We start from the raw sequence: 17378 nt of genomic DNA on the forward strand, positions 1-17378 counted from the left end.
AAAAGAGAACTTTCTTCAGCCAACTTCACAGCCAATCCTATACCTGGTGGGGTAGCCTGGGACAACACTGACTATGAAATTTATGGTCCGGTCGAGATCCTGAAATATCCACACCAAATCAAGATCTCCTTGAGTGACTTTGCAAAACCAAACTCATTTTTTGATGATTGGGACTTCGAAAGTATTAACAACATGATGTCTGACTTAGTAATGTCTGCTAAATTTACAAAACATGATTATTTGCAAGGTTCTACAAATTATGATAGTATGTACAGGGGTGGGGGAATCCTATCGCCCGACGCCCGAACCATGTGGTTTTTATTGACGGGCAAGAAGATTTAATGTCTATTTTGTCCTACGGACAAGCAGACATTAAATCACGTCAAGAAAATAGGCTGTGCGCTTGCAGAGAGCCTTTGGAGCCCTCTGATTGGCTAGCAGCCCATGACTTCACTGGGCTCTAGCCAGTGATTGGCTGGGGAGTGAAACGTCACTACTCTCAGCAAGCAGTTGAACTTCGGGACCTCCACGAGCAAGGAAATTCCATTTGAGGTAAAATTAAAGCACTGCCAAGGCGCCCGCCATAGAACTGCTAGTGTTATTTTTCCCTGCATGGATAGAGATTCCACTGAAATATTAGACTAGAACTTTAATGCCTGCCTGCTGACGGCCCGTCGCTAATGCAGCATCATTGTGGCTGCAGAAAGCGCGGGCTGACTCATCACTTCTCTTGCCGACTGCGCACGTTTGTTTTGGTATGCAGAGTGGATTAAAAGTCCCTTTCATACCAGACATCCGACAGTGATTGGGCAATTTCTCTCACAAATGAGCGATATCTTTCCCATTTGTGAGAAAGCGCTCAATTTGCCAGTGCCATTTTTTCGGGATTGATTTAGCCCGTTGTGCGCATTTTTTTTAAACTGCAAATGCCTCAGCAGCGTCGCTTCAGTGTATCTTTAATAATTGTAAAAGGAGACTTAACTGTTCCTTTGAAAGTTAGATAATTGCGGGCAGCATGAGCACTGCACACATCGCCACATTAGTGCCAGGACTTCATGCGGGGGTTAAAAATACATAGATTTTGGAAAACGAAAGTAGCCGCCTCACTGTTCTAATGCTGACGGTGTAGTAAAAGCTCTTTGTGACCGGGATTAGTATTTCCACTGAAGAACGCTCCCTCCATCGCAAAAGGTCATGAAAGGCTCTCCAATTACCCCACCAAGGAGGCATGTAGGGCGCTTGTGTTTTGGCTGGGCAATTAATCAGCTTAATGTTCCAGCGTGATAAAGTGAGACAGCGCTGCACTGGGGGGAAGAAAGAGGCGCGAATACAGTAGCAGATTAAAAACCTCAGAAGGAGAAAGTAAGTGAAGGTGGAGACAAAAGGAGAGCATGCAGTGATATCAGGCGTGATCTACAGTGGAATAAAGTTATCTGCAGGCGTGTGCTTATGTGGTTGGAAGGGCGCTGCCTAACAGCAATTGTCACAGTGAGCCACACATTGTTTTACTTAATTTTGCAACTTCAGCTGCGCCGCGCTCCAAGTGTAGCAGAGAATGCCTAAGGCGGGTCACAGGGAGACATCTGATGTACCTCTAGCAGCCACTTTGTTTTTCTCTGTAAAGACTACAATGATCGCCTTAATATTGTATTGGCGTCTGCCAGAATAATGTCCCCTCTGCATAAGTTCACATATCATTTGATATTTCTCGTGCAGCTGCCATCAGTGATACACTCAGAAATAAATAAGTGTCCTTGTAGTAATGTAACTGGCGCTCATCTAAGCGCTCCAATACGTTCAGGTAGAGTTTGCACTATTAAACTGCAAAAAAAGTCATTCTTTTATTAGAAATGCACTTTCATTGAGTCTCGAGGTCATATGCAAGAGTAGTCATGTCTTAAAATAACTCGGGCTAGAATATTAGAAACAAGTGAAATCGGGAAGTGGGGAGGAAGATATGAAGGGTACTAGCATTAAAGAAGAAGAGAAAATGCTGATTTCACTTAGCAGGACTTCAATTATGGTGGTGTGTTCATTTGATATGTGCTACTTTATACAAATAGATATGCAGACCTCTGCCAATGTACACAACTAGATCAGTCTGACTGTGTGTGTGTGCTTGTGTGAAACAGGGGGGCTGGGCCTCTATGAACAGCTCTGCAATGCACTTCAGTTCTGCCTCAAATAGCTTTGCAAATTCACGTTATATTATTTAATCATAGTCCAGGGTTCTTTTGGTGATTGTATCTCTGCAGTCTTACTTGAATCATACGTTTGTGATGACTGTCCGTTATTTGTGATATGTCTGCATGCTCTGGGATAGTTCAGTATTCTGGATAGCTGTAGCTTGTATGCGACAGATGTTCATTATTAGTGATCATGTTTTTTTTTTTTTAAGCAGTGAGTTAAGTAAGTACTGGTTGCAATTAGTTGTGACATTATGCAACATCCTGCTTGAGTGCAGAGTTTATTTACAGTAGTTATCTGCTATTTGTGATGTGGCAAAATTCTTGACAGTACGGAACTATTTAGATACTCTTTGTGAAAGAGAACATGTTCTGGCTTGATAAATTAAAAAAAATAGCTTCCATGCTTAAATTGTGTGATCTTAGGCAAATATTTTATTTCAACCAAACTAACTTTTTCTTTTTAAATAAGACTCTCTGCTTTCCATTTTTACAGATTTTTACAGATAAATACAGACAGAAAACCATTTATTTTCTTATCTGTATTTATTTTTAAATATGGATAAAAACTGAAATTGGGTGCTTTTTGAGTGATTCTAAATACACTTTTTTCATGATTGCCAGGCCAATAACTGTGTGGAATGATAGGTCAGGGGTTTAAAAAAAGGAACTTTAGTAAAGAGGCTTAAACAGCAGTAGATATGCACAAAGCTGATACTGAAATGTGCATATTTTCACATGCGTGCATTGATTTATCTTCTGCATGTGTTCATATCTGAAGCCTGGCAGGCATTCAAGCATGACTGCATTTTTATTGGTTAAATAAATGCGGAAATATACCAGTTTCAGCTTTTTTTTTCTTCATAAAACTCATAATAAATATGGATAAATACAGATAAAGTTGACAAAAAATAAATATGGATAATATACAGACAGAAATGTCATAAAAATAAATACCACATAAAACCGGGAGCCCTATTCATAAGAATGGAAGCACTAATGTTTCTCTGTCAGCCGGAGCCCTTATGTTTGATGTGGGACGGGAGTAGGTGGGACAAGTGGATTTTACAGGACATGTAGATCTCGGTGGCATTTTGTCCCTTGGACAAGTAGATTATTTGGAAAATTCCACACCCCTGATGTATTGCTATAACCATTATGGTAACCATTTTTTACATAAATCTGCTCAACCTAGAAATGTTTTAAGTTACAATCAATGGGAACATTGTGCTACACCTCCAAAAGGAAGCTCTAGAACCGTATACGACAAATATTCATATTTTTCAGGTTTTAACATAAGTAATGCTGAAACATTTTATTTTAAATTGTCAAACAAGACAGGGATGAAAACCATGATAACCAACACAAAATTGATATATTCAGATTCATTCTTTGAAAAAATGAATACATTTGGATTTGATTATTGGGACAAAAATGTTGATTTGAAAAGTGTTTGGGGTACAAAAGAATGACAAGTACAGGGTATAGAAGCTTTGTTTCGAGCCTGCATGATCCCAGAACAGATGATATTTTTAAATGACACTGTTCAACAAACCACCTGTCTTGGCTTAGCCAAAATCAAAGATTTAAATAAACCGTCTATTCCAAAGCCAACAATGTTTAGCAATAACTCTGATACAGATGAAGAGATAGACGTAAACCATATATTAAACCAAAACAGAACACATCCTGATTGGAAACAATGGTTGATCTGGCCCACAGATACAAATAACTGTCAAGATAGATTCCTGAATAAAACACAGGGTTTCAAAATGACCAGGCCAGACCCTAGATATCCCCAAAGACATCACCCAGGGATAATAACAACCTACAGTGTGGGCAAATTATGCCTTCAATGGCTACAAACTTCCACACTGCCTGAAATTAAGCAACACCTAACTTTACTTACTGATGGTGCTGACTTGCGTGATTTCATAATGGGACCACGCAAACAGCGTCAAAAGCGTTTCATAGCAGCCTCTGTATATGCAGCATACAATGAGGCCTGGAAGGTTACTCAAATTGAGACAGCAGAAAGAATACGGGAAATTGACCGTATTAATTTGGAAAAATCACTATCTGTAGTGGACAATGGGTTAATGACTCTGTCCTCCAGAATTTTTTCATTGGACAGCATTGTGTCTTCAGCAATCGATATATTATCACAAGACTTACTGTTATTACAACATGGTCAGTCACAATTGCGTTCCATTGTACAGCTTGGCTGGACGTTACAAAATCTGCGTTCAGGCTATGTGCCTTGGCGTTTAATCAACACAACGTCACTATTCCAAATCTTTAACCTTACTGATAGACAAATCGGTATGGCGCAAAAGGGTGCTGATTATACAATCTTGAGCATTGAAAAACTAGAAAGATTACCAATGACAATGTCAGAACGACCTGTCAGTGAATGGATAATCCACGGAATCATAAATATTCCAATCTCAACCTTCAGGTTTCAATACTGCCAAAAATATATACAGGCTGGCATGTACAAGAAATTGGGAAAGGGGTACCTTAAAACAACTTGGAACCTGCCCTATTCACATGCATGTGTCAGTAATAAAGGACAGAAAGTGTTTCTTAGTGGCAACAATTGTGCTATGTCACTAAGCGGCATGCTTCTGTGTAACGGTATTAGTTTGCACGGAGCCTGTGAAGGGAATTCATACAACCTTTCATGTCACCAGCAAGGCGCACCTGCAACTGAAATAGAACCATTCTTTCAAAGACTCTATAATGGGAGTTACATTCTTATTGTAGACCGCAGATGTTGTAGTCTTATGCCCGGGACTCCTTATCTAGTCACTACGACGGCGAAGGTCAAGTGCTGTGGACGTTCTTTATTCCCCAGCTCCTTTCCAGACAGGGAGGCAAGGGCATGGCCCAGTTTGAAAATTACTTCTATTCGAATAGATACTTTAAGCAGAATGAAAACAGTGCTTCTTCAGACGCCTACAAGGCTCACGTCATCAAAAGAAACGTATGATCTACAAGTCGCAAGGACGACTGCAGAGATACATACATTATTATCAACTAATTCCCCCGTACATTTCGCGGAAATCCTGAGCGAAATCTTAAATATTTCTGATACCAATGGGATCTCAGGGGTATTTAAGACAGTATTTTCGATGGCATTAACACCATTCAAAGCCATACTGGGTATTTTTCCAGATTTCGTCCATTCGATTTTTGGCGGACTTCCCCTGATCCTGGGACTAATTGCAGGAATCCTATTCTTAGTCCTTATTTTTCGTTATGGCAACCCATGTCACAGATCAAACTCTCGCGACAATGGAAGATACGATCCTAGCCATTGGATACCGGGACCGGATATCAAAAATCCTGGGACTCTCCCGGCTTAGAGACCTAAACATGACTTGGTTTCTATCATTTCGACCAATGTGGCAAAGGTGTGTTTTACCTGTACTAAGGTGTCTGCTATGCGGAGAAGAATGCGTGTTAGACACCTGTCTGACGCTACAATCGGATGCGCCAGTGGATGCAGATACACTGTTGGTTCCTACCAAGGTTCACGCTTTGTGCTGCCCTCAAAGGCTGCCAATCCTGATGACGGCATTCCAGGAATCTTCACCACTGCGATTGAAGAGTAGTGAAGTTCAAGATGAAAGCAGCATCGAACAGGTACGACCTTCTGTCAGCAATGCGAATCAGAATGTCAATGCAGACAATCATGCGCACGAATGCATGGTTACCCCTATTTCCGACTTAGTGGAACTTTCCCATGAAGCTGTTGACAGTTTTTTCGAAAGCCTGAATGATATGATGTTCTCTCCAGAACAGAAATAGAGACTTTTGAGCAAGCTCGCACACGGTGTTCCCTGAATTCGGCCTTCAACTTTAAAAATAAAGTCACATGAACAATTCTTCCCACCAGTTCACGGACAACAATTTTTTAGCAGCCCCAAATTATTTTTCACAAATTTTTCGGGACACTTATCTTCTGCTTAAAGTAAGAAACTATTCCTAGAGAACTAAGATTTCTATTTTTAGATACTTTATAAAACTTTAGTTGCCCGCTGGGATGTTCACAAATATTTTATTATGTGATGAGATGGTCTCGAACTTCCTTTCTGTATAGCTATATTAAGAGCCATTTTATGTGTATTTTTCAAATACCAAATTAGCAATAATGCATACAAATGCGTGTTTACTTTTGCATTTAATTCATAGCTTAAGTGCATACAATATATATGACTGCAATTTTTCAGTATATTTGAAAATTTCAAAATGCATTTATGTATTTTGGGGTGGTAAGGTATACACTATACTCTATAGTATGTTGTACTATGTTATACTATGCATAGATTAGTAAATATGTCCATAGTTAGCGTGGAGTGGGTGTCATGTATTCCTATAGGTTCTGAATCGATCCCCCTATTCCTGACCCTATTCTGGTTAAACTAACTATCAAGTTAACTAACAGTCAGCCCATGAGGCAAGAACAGCCCCCATGATGCAGATACCGTTATCTGACGCAGTCACACTACGGCACAGGAACGTGTTATCTGATTAGGTCATAACGCTTGAGATCTAATTAGACAAGCGACATTCCTCCAGCCCCTGATAAGGCATACGACGTTCTCATAACAAATCAAACCTATGACAACCTGGAAAATCCGTGCGGCCATTGTTTTGATTTCACAGAGAACTTTAGTAAAGAATGTGCTAACGAGCAAGTCGTATGACATCTTTATTGACGTATCTATGTCCATCCTTACGTCAATCTCGGCACCTTTAAGGTATAAATATTGCCGATCTTGCCCTATGCAAACACACGCGTGGTGACAAGACGGAGCAGCCATACTTGCCGAAGCCGAGAGCAGGAGCAGACCCCGCTGGCAGCAGCCCCGCCTTCCTGACGCGCTGAGAGACGCGCTGCTATCTCAAGCCGAGAGACCCAGCACCGGCGTTTCTGGGCAGCCCTCGCAGGCAGCCTGGAATATCGAGAGCAGAGAAAGAGATACCATTCCTCATTCATCCTAACTTCCAGGTACAGAACTGAATAACCCCTCACAGAGAATTCTTTAGTTATTCACTTGGCAAAAACAAACTTAACTTAAACTGTAACTTTCTATTCCCGCCCACGCATTAGACTTAGGTCAGGTACACGGGGTAGGCGTATTTAGAAACACCAGTTGAGTACAATTAGTCAAATGTATATGTGTATGTAAATATATTTTAATCATTTTAAACATCATATGGCTCAGAAACCATATCAATGTTTTTACAGTATTATTTTATACTATTGCTTTTAATGTATGCACTTTACTTAACTATAAGTATTGCAATAATAACGATCCATTTCTCATGTATGAGAAAAGAGACTGATCAATAAATAACACCTTTTTATTGAACACGCCCGTCTCTTCCTTTTCTCTACAATCTGATGAGACTAAGAATGCACGTACTGACTGAGTAAAATAATTGCCTTGTGCTCACACGACTCTCGAGATTGACTCTTGATTAGGGGAGAGCAAAGTTGTCATGTTCTATGGTTGTCAGAAACTAAATCCCTTCTTGTCTAATCAGGGAAGTTAATTCCTCCTTGAACATTCGAGAAAGTTTCTAGCGAACTCTGAGCTACGCTGGCAAACCCAAAAATTAAGTCTAGTATCGACAGTAGTAGACCTAGTTAACGTCTGGTCTAGGCCTTTACTGCTGTAGGTATTATTCCAATGCGCAGAGCCTATTGGGAAAATAGGAGCTACACTACAGAGTGTTGGCAGACTACAAGTATTGACAGGATATTGCAGTGTGCAAATACTATACTGACTGTGTTGATACAAAGCAGAAGTAGGTCAAAGAAAAGTTGATGATTGCACAGAAAAGCAGATTTAGAGAAACACTTGAAATCACATAATGAATTCTTAAATGGATTTTGTGCAGCCTGATACATCTGGCATGAATGGGACTCAAGGTACGCAAGGAATCGGAACAAGGAATCAGATGGTGCAAATATTGGCTTGGGGTTGAGGTAGGGGGTTTGTGGACAATTCTGCAATGAACATTAAGAACAATTAGCTAAAGACGACCACAGCTCATAGTACTCTCTATAAAATAGGGCACTGGAAGCACAAATTTTGACAGAACTCTGCTTGAACTTAAAAAGATGCAGCGCAATGGAAATCAAATGTCAATACAATTTGCTACCCCAGCCCAACAGACTTCTATGCAGGATCTGCAGAATCAAAGGAGAGGAGTTGGCCTAACGGCTAGGGCGCTTGACCTCAGACCTGGGGATCTGGGTTCGAGTCTCGGTAACGACGCCAAAAAACCTCCTGTGATTCTGGGCAAATCACCTAATCTCCCCGTGCCTAAAATGAATGTGTGTCCTCATGTAACGTAACTGGTGCTATGCAAAGCGCTCTGATACCTGATTCGGTTCGGGTCTAGTTCGCGCTATATAAAACTCTGCAAAAAAAAAGGCAATTCTATACAAGACTACCCATAGCTCCAGTGTTACAGCAAACGTGAGATACAGGATGCCATGTAATCCAGGATACCAGCAGTATCCATTGATTGTAAGTAATGATTTTCCCAGTTTTCATGGGACGCAACAAATTTGCAATGACAGTGCTTGATGAGGAATTAGGATTGCATACCTGGTACAGTCCTTCAGGTACACCAGAGTGGCCTGCACGTAGATCGTGAGGTGAACGGCCGCCCAGTATAATTTCTAATGCATACTGGTACTACCTGCTCCACGGTTCGTTCTGTGGATGTTCCAAACCTACCTTCTCTAGAAAAGAAGTCCAGGTTGTAGGAATAAGCAATAAACAGATTAAGCATCAGGTCACAGTGAATTTCCGAGTTAAAGTATGGGTCAATGGAGAACAGTCACCAATTCATTTTGTGAATTGTTAATTTACTTCGCAGAGAACTTCTTTGCAAAATAAATGGTGTTATTTATCACACACTGCATAGCATTGCAATTGAACAAAAGATGAAGATTCAGTATTTGAAATAAAAATATCTGAAAGAGACCATTAGTTATAGATTATTTACCTTAGAATTACTCCCAGGCATCAGACTGGATCTGGGGAATTTGTCTGTAGCAGTACCCCTGCGCGTCAGTAGGTGGCGTTTGTCAACTCTGCGCCCGCCGTCGTGGTCGCCTGGATGACATTGTGGTATCTACTTAGACGGCTTTCCTGCGTGTTGACGTCAGTTCTGTCTATTTCCATGCCTACAGCGCATTTCCAGAGAGAGCTATCCCTTAGTAATTTTTTGACTGAACTTTTTTCAATATATTTTTTGAGTCTTCGACTCGAGGTTGCACAAGGGATGTCCTTGTGACTCCTGTCACAAATTGATGTCAGTCACGCATCCGCACCTTGTATGCCTCTGGTGCCTGGAGCGCGACCACGATCCAAAGTCGTGCTCCGACTGCCAGGCCATGAATCCAAAGTCTTTGCGGGAGCTGTCCCAAATGCTCTTCGAGGCCCAGCAGTCTGCTCCGTGTCATTCGAGGTCCTGGTCGAGAGGAAGATCTCGGGTCCGGTTGCGGAGCCACCACCACTCGTTATCGAAGTCTTCGCACTCGTCGGGTAAGTCGAAGCACAAGAAGAAGCATCGTCGCTCTTCACCTGACGCGGGACGCAGAGTGTCATCGCTCTCCAGCTTTGTCTTTGGCGCCTGCTTTCCGGGACGGCTCCGTGGTTCCCTCCATTCCTCGAAGCTGAAGTGTCCCCTGCCCAGCTTTGCGCTTTTTACGAAGCACTACATAGCATCTTTGGGCAGCCTGACTCCGCCAGCGTGTCTTAGGCCCCCGCAGACTCGGCTGGGGGTCCTGGGCCTTAGATACTGGCGGCTCCGGCCCCAGCGTCAGAGGGCCGTTAAGGATCCATGCCTGGATCGGGATCGGCACCGGTTGACCTTACGGTACCTTCCTCGGTGCCGATTCTAGTGACAACGCCCCTGACGTCGGTTGTGCCCCCAACTGGTGTCGACCCCAGCCTCACCTCAGACTTGGACACGGCGCTGGACCGACCTCACTTGATGTCGGTACCGGTGCGAAGGGTACTTTTGTACAGCTGTTCATCCTTGCCATTCCCTACCCCCCTGAGTGGGAGCCATAGGAGGGTGAGGAGGACCGGGAGGGGTTTGTGGTCCCTTTAGCTGACCAACTTGAGGAACCGGATTGGCAAGAGGAATGGGATGATTCCAGTGGTTTGGGTAGCTCCCCAGACCTTGGCATGCTCTCCCCTCCTACCCTGGCTACGGAGGAGGGAGCTTTGAGCGCAGTGGTGTTGCGTATGGCGGCTGAGGCCTCGGGCCTGGAGCTTCCTACGGTGGCAGTCAGGACTAACCTCCTGACAGGTACTTCAACACGCAGTGGCCTCTTTGGAGCCCTTGCTGCCTTTTAATGAAGCCCTCACCCATGTCCTCCTGGGCACTTAGTCCAAGCCCCGCACCGGCGCTCCTGAGGACAGGATGATTGCCTGATGCCATCGCCTGTCCCCGGATGACCACTTTTCCTTTCCCAATATCCTACCCCCAAGAGCTTGGTGGTCCAAGCCTCGTCTTCTAGGGGAGGCATTCCCTTCTGCAGGATTCGCCATCACCTCCCCCAATGGCAAAGCATCACGTTGTACAGGTGGGTTTTGTAGATAGTCGGAAGGGGCTACTCCCTTCCCTTCAAGACTACACCTCCCTCCATGCCACCAGCACCCCATCGCATGTCGGAGGATCACTTGGCCCTTCTCTGCCGGGAATTTGCAGCGCTCTTGGCCAAGGGAGCTATCGAAAAGGTCCCTGTGCCAGAAGTTGGTCATGTTTGTTACTCCCACTACTTTCTGATACCCAAGGCCTGCGTCCTATCTTGGACCTCAGGGCCCTCAACCGCTTCCTCCGGAAGGAGAAGTTCAGAATGCTCCTGTTTGCTCAGGTCCTATCTACCCATGATCCCGGAGACTGAATGGTAGCGTTGGACTTGCTGGACGCTTATTTCCACAGCCCCGTCCTGCCAGCCCACAGGCATTACCTTCTGTTCACGGTACGCCACAAGCATTTTCAGTTTACTGTGCTCCCCTTGGGCTTACCAGCGCCCCTCCATTGTTCACTAAAGTGATGGTGGTGGTCGCAGCTCATCTGCGCAGATCAGTGGGTTCCAGTCTTCCCCTATCTCGACACAGGCTGTTGTCTACCACCTCCAGGCTTGGGCAGATCTCCTGCACTCGTTGGGGTCCTCTATCAACGTGCCAAAGTCACACCTGATTCCCTTTCAGAAGCTCATTTTCATCTGAGCAGTTCTGGATACAGCGCAGTTTCTGGCTTATCCTCCCGAGCAGCGAGTCCGGGATATTTGGGCTACGATACTGATGTTTCAGCCTCTATCCCGGATTACGGTGTGAATGACCCTGGGGCTGCTGGGCCTCATGGCCTCCTGCATCCTGCTGGTGGATCATGCGAGGTGGCATATGCAGACTCTGCAATGGGACCTAAGGTTCCAGTGGGCGCAGCATCAGGGGAATCTTGCCGATGTCGTCCAGATCTCGGAGGGCACTGCACGTCAATTGCAGTGGTGGCTCACGAACCAGGATTGGGTCAGTGGCAGAGCCCTCTCCCTTACCCTTCCAGAATCCACAGTAGTGATAGATGTGTCACTTCTGGGATGGGGCGGCCACCTGGGAGCGGCGGAGATCAGGGGTATCTGGTCTTTGGCAGAGTCCGGTCTCCACATCAACCTTTTGAAGTTCCGGGTGATACTTCTTGCACTGAAGTCAGGTGTTCACAGACAACAACACCGCCATGGGGTACTGCAACAAACAGGGCAGAGTAGGTTGGAGTTGTGGACCCTATGTCAAGAGGCTCTTCACCTTTGGACCTTGCTGGAATATTCGGGCATATCCCTGGTGGTTTAACACCTGGCTGTTTCCTGAACGCCAGGGCGAGCGAACTCAGCCGCCGGTGCATGATGGATCCTGAATGGTGTCTTCACTCGGAGGTGGTGCAAGGTCTCTTTCGGCAGCGGGGGAGAGCCTTGGTTAGATCTGTTCGAACTGAAGAGAACGCGCAATGTTAGCAGTTCTGCGCGTTGGAGTTTTCAAGGCGACACGCGCGCGCGCTCTCTGACGCTATTTGGCTTGAGTGGAATTGCGGCCTCTTGTACGCTTTTCTGCCTGTACCACTTCCACCCAGAGTGCTGAAGAAGATAAAGCGTGACCGGGCCCAATCATTCAAGTGGCTCCGGATTGGGCACGAAGAGTCTGGTACCCTGAGCTCTTGAGCATGGCCATTAATCCTCTGATCAGGCTGCCTCTTCAAGAGGATCTTCTGTCGCAGCAGCAGGGTACGGTCCTCCACCTGAACCTGTCCAGCCTCCACCTCCTTGCATGGAGATTGAGCGGCAGCAGTTGAAGGCGTTTGACCTGCCTCCGGAAGTCTGTAACGTCATCTTGACAGCCAAGCGTCCCTTCACTAAAACAATATATGCCTGTGGATGGAACACATTTGTGGCTTGGTGCACAGGAAAGGCTGTGGATCCAATTCTGCCCCTCTTTCGTTGGTTCACCTCTTCATTCTATCTTTGGCCCAGCAGGGGTCTGCTCTGGGCACTCTAAAGGCTACCTTTCGGCCATCTCTTCATTACTGCGCCTTCTCTTTTCAAGTCTCCGATTGTAAATAGATTTATAAAGGGCATTACTCCTTCTCCTTTCGTAATGCCCCAGTGGTACTGGAACCTTCTTCTTACTTATCTTGTGTGCTCCCTTCGAGCCACTACTTAATTGTCCTTTTCGTCTTCTTACCTTGAAGACCGATTTCCTACTTGCCATCACCTCTGCTCGCAGGGTGAGAGTGAGCTTCAGGCTCTTTCTTCCAAACCTCATTTTCTTGCAGTTCATCCGGATAAAGTAGTCCGTCGCACTAGGCCCCCTTTTCTCCCCAAAGTGGTTACCTCTTTCCACATAGGTCAGACCATCACTTTGCCCACCTTCTGTCTCCGCACCATTCCAAAGAGGAGGAGAGACTCCACCGTCTGGACCCAAAATGTGCGCTGTCCTTCTACCTTGACTGCACTAAAGATTTCCGGGTGGACGATCAACTCTTCGTGGGTTATGTGGGCGCCAAGAAAGGTCGGGCTGTGCAAAAATGTACCATCTCTCGATGGGTTGTCCTATACATTAAAATCTGCTATTCGTTGGAGAAAAAGGAACCTCCAGGTGGACAACGCCCATTCTACCTGGGCGACCGCAGCCTCTACTGCTTTGCGACGTCAGTTCCGTTGATTGACATCTGCCAGGCAGCCACATGGGCTTTTTCAGCCGTTCTCTTCCCCAGGACTTTCTGGTGTGACTTAGTTTGATGACCCACCTCCGGGGTTGGCATTGCTAAGGTATCTATTCTAAGGTAAGGAATCTATAACTAATGGTCTCTTTCAGATGAACAAGTTACTTACCTTCGGTAACGATGTATCTGTAAGAGACCTACATTAGTTATAGATTCCTTACTGCCCAACCCATCCTCCCCGTTCTGCGAACTGACTTCTAGGCATAGGGACTTCCTTCCAGGGCCCTAGTTTTGTGCACTAGTGGTCAGTGTCTCGCATGGCTCTGCGCTTCTGGAGTGGAAAGTCGTGTCAGAACTGATGTCAGTGCGCAGGGGCGGCATCTAAGTAGACCCTGTGCCGTCATCCCGGCGACCACGACGCTGACGACGGACGCGTAGTCGACCGACACCACCTACCGACGTGCAGGGGTACTGCTACAGAAAAATTCTTCGGATTCAGTCCGACGCTTGGGGGTAATTCTAAGGTAAGGAATCTATAACTAATGTATGTCTCTTACAGATACATCATTACCAAAGGTAAGTAACTTGTTCAACACGAATCGAGAGTTCAGTGGTTTCCCGTTCTTACAAAAGGTTACCTGCCTCTTGATGTAAGACATACTGCGAAAGAAGAGGTATGGGATTTCACACGGAAAGAGGTGGAACTGATAAAATAAATGCAAAGTGTAGGAAAGAAGGATCTGCTTCCATGGTTATCCCCACTTTTTTTTGTGTCAGTGTGTTTTTGACCTAGTCTGACTGGGATCCTGCTAATCAGGACCCAAGTCACTGTCCTTTTTCCCTAAATTGACCATTGTAGGTACTTTTGTACATCCACAATTGGCTACTGGTGTACCCTTGTAAGTCCCTAGTATATGGTACGAAGGTACCCAGACCATAGGTATGCCTGGGGTCTCCCATGGGCTGTTGAATGTATTGTGCCATTGCAGCCTGTGTGAGGTGGTGCTTGCACCTCTCGCGACAGATATACGTTTCCTTACATCTGAGATCACTACACTTAAAACTTATAAATCACCCCTATGGCAGACTCTTCAGTCCTGAGAGCAGGGTACTTGGTTATGAGTGTGAGGGTGCCCCTGTATGAGCAGAACACCCCAACATACCCCAGAGTCAGCCATTTTTATACAAATAGTGAATATCAGTCATCACTAGATGTCTAACTATAGAGTGGCTGCACCGAACTGGTCATGTTTGGTATCAAACATGTTGAAATCATACCCCAAAACAGATTCCAGTGTTGAAAGTATTATCCCATGCACTGGGGGGCTCCCTTGAGGTACTCCCTGTACTCCTAGTAACAGCCTTTCAGGGTCTGACAGCAAGCTAGTGCAGCTGCCTACCACAGACACGATTTTGCCCTTCTGCTGCTGAGCAGAAGGTAGAACAATAGGTTTCCTGTCACAGGGAGGTTTGACGACCTCCCAGACAGGAATTTGTTGTATTGTGCTGCTGTGTGGGTGCTTGCCAGCACCACCATACTGCTGTGAAGGGCACATTTGGTGCCCTTCTTACATACTCCAGTCTGCGGCAGTTCAGTCAGCCCATGGCTCCCGCTCTGGCACAAAACTTCATAAAGGACATGGAAGTATCCTCTCCTCTGTCCAGCCCTTCCTCTGGGAGCGACCCTTGAGTTATTCCAATCCTTCCTATTGGGTATTTAAGGACTTACCTGTGGGTGGGACAAAACTCATGACTGAAACCACGTCACTCTTTGACCATCTGGACACTTGGACTTTGATGGACTTCGCCTGGAACCGAGACTGCACAAAAGAAGACTCCTGCTGCTCCTGGTTTCGCTGTTGTGCAAGTATTCTTCGTCAACTGTGTCTGTGCTTCATCCAATTTCTTCCACAGACCTTTGGGCATCAAGGACAACCAAAGTAATCTCCCTAGGATGGAAGGAATCACTCCCATGCATCTGCAGGGATCACCACGAAGTTGACCGGTCTGCTGCTCCTAACGGACTACGGACTTCCCGAGCCTCAGCAACACAGATGGTGGTTCTGCAACTCCCTCGAGGCCTGACCTGTCCTCTCTGTAATTATGAGGTGTTTCCCCCATCGAAACCGTTGGGACCAAACCCCTGTGCACTGCGTCGACTTGCTGTTGCCATGGCTTGTTAGCTCTGCACTCCAGAGATCTTCGGGCTACAAGAAGCTCCAGCATCTCTTCCCTCCAAACTCGGCGTGTTCACCGCATCCTCTGCACAGTGGAGCTTCGTTCTTGGTGAACTGTTCGAGGTCCTTGTGCGACTCTTGTGCTTTCTCACTATGGGTCCTCCTGAGGGTCTTCTACTAGTTCAGTGGGCTCCCCTGCTTTATCTGGGCCTGCTCCAACTCTCCTTTTGTTGGTGTGTCCATTGGACTTCTTTGTTCACCACGCCAGTTGCAGGTACCAAGGCTTGTTGGTGATTCCGCCGGACACTTAGTCACCGGCATCTGACGTGGTACAGCTCGTGCACAGCTCCTGGTCTTCCTCAGCATTGCCTGGTCCTCACAGCTGCAGCGACTAGGACACCATCGACTCTCCTGAACCTTTCGACATTGGTGGACATTGCTTTTCCATGCCTCCTGGTTCCTCCTGAGTGCATAGACTCAGCCCCTCTTCTTGCAGGTTCTTCACTTCTAAAATCCACCCTTGGATTCCATCGGACTTCTTCATCTGCTTCTCCAGAGGCACTAGTTCCAAGTCTTCCATTGCCGACTACCGAGGTTTCGGCGATTCTTCCACCCTATGCACCTGGCTTCCCAGGTGTAGGTAACCTGGTTCCAGGGCATCCATAGGTGGGGTTGCTCTCCAACCCTCTGTCCTCCAAGGAAATTCTTTGGGGTCCTCTGGGAAAGGTCCTTCTTCTTCAAAACTGCAACTGCAACTTCTCCATTGGGCACGCGGCTGTGTTCCCACTCTGCACACAGCCTCTGTGGGGTTCCTGGGTACTTCCCTTGGATGGTTCCTTGTGTCCGTGGCTCCTCTGGTTGTTCTGGTCCAAGTTCCGTCCTCTTCTGCAGTTTGCATTTCACTTTCTTAGTATATGGTTTGGTCTCCCCCTGGCGACCACTGTATTTTGTGCTACTTACCTTATTGCATTTGAAGTATTGTTGTGTATTGTGTTGGTATCTCCGGGTAGGAAATATGACAATGTGTTAGTGAGTGTTGTGTAATAAATAGATGTTTTTATATATAAACAATGTGTGGTTCTTTTTCATTTAACTTACACCCTAAGATTAAACTGGTAAAACAAGCTGCTTAACACTCCTTCAAGATAAGCCTGAAGGCTTCTCGCTGCAGCTACCACTTTGATGGCTTTCTATGGTTATGAGAGACCACTAAAATCACCGGAAGGGTTGCCTGGATTAAAGCACGATGCATCATTTAAGTGTGCACCGTATACTAAGCCAGCCTCCTACGCAATGCCAATCAGAATACAGGTCAAACCGAACCCAGTTTTATCTCAAAGTTTGATAATACAAACTTTCATAAGAAGCAGAGGAAGAGAGAAGCGTGTAATAGAAAAAATGTCAGAGCACAGCATTTTACCAGAGGTCCTTGGTAGTGTTTGCAACTCTCATGTGATGGGCAATAAAAGCTAGAAGTGCCATGTTGACTTGTACCTAGAGTTCTTTTCCATTTCTCTATGGGAGGATAGCCAATATATGTTTGCATTTCGGTTTCATAATAAAGTTCTCATTTCGTGTTTGATCCCACAAGTGTATAGTCCCTCAATCTTTCCTGAAGAAATATTTGGAAAGTTTGCAGTTACCCTATAACTCTGTGCTAGTGCAGTACAAGGTTGACCTACTGGTGGTTTCAAAGACAAAAGAAGACTGCAAATTAGAAAAAGTTGCATCCCTGAACCATCTTGCTGACAATGGCCTA

The 17378-nt window shown here is 45.5% G+C and overlaps 1 protein-coding gene across 2 annotated transcripts in view; it reads left to right on the top strand.

The window, feature by feature from the left end:
- Positions 1 to 17378, top strand: part of TTC27 (tetratricopeptide repeat domain 27) — a 1731040-nt gene that overhangs the window by 257271 nt on the left and 1456391 nt on the right. The window lies entirely within an intron of this gene.

Source organism: Lissotriton helveticus, chromosome 6, assembly GCF_964261635.1.
Source record: "Lissotriton helveticus chromosome 6, aLisHel1.1, whole genome shotgun sequence".
NCBI classification, from domain to species: Eukaryota; Metazoa; Chordata; class Amphibia; order Caudata; family Salamandridae; genus Lissotriton; species Lissotriton helveticus.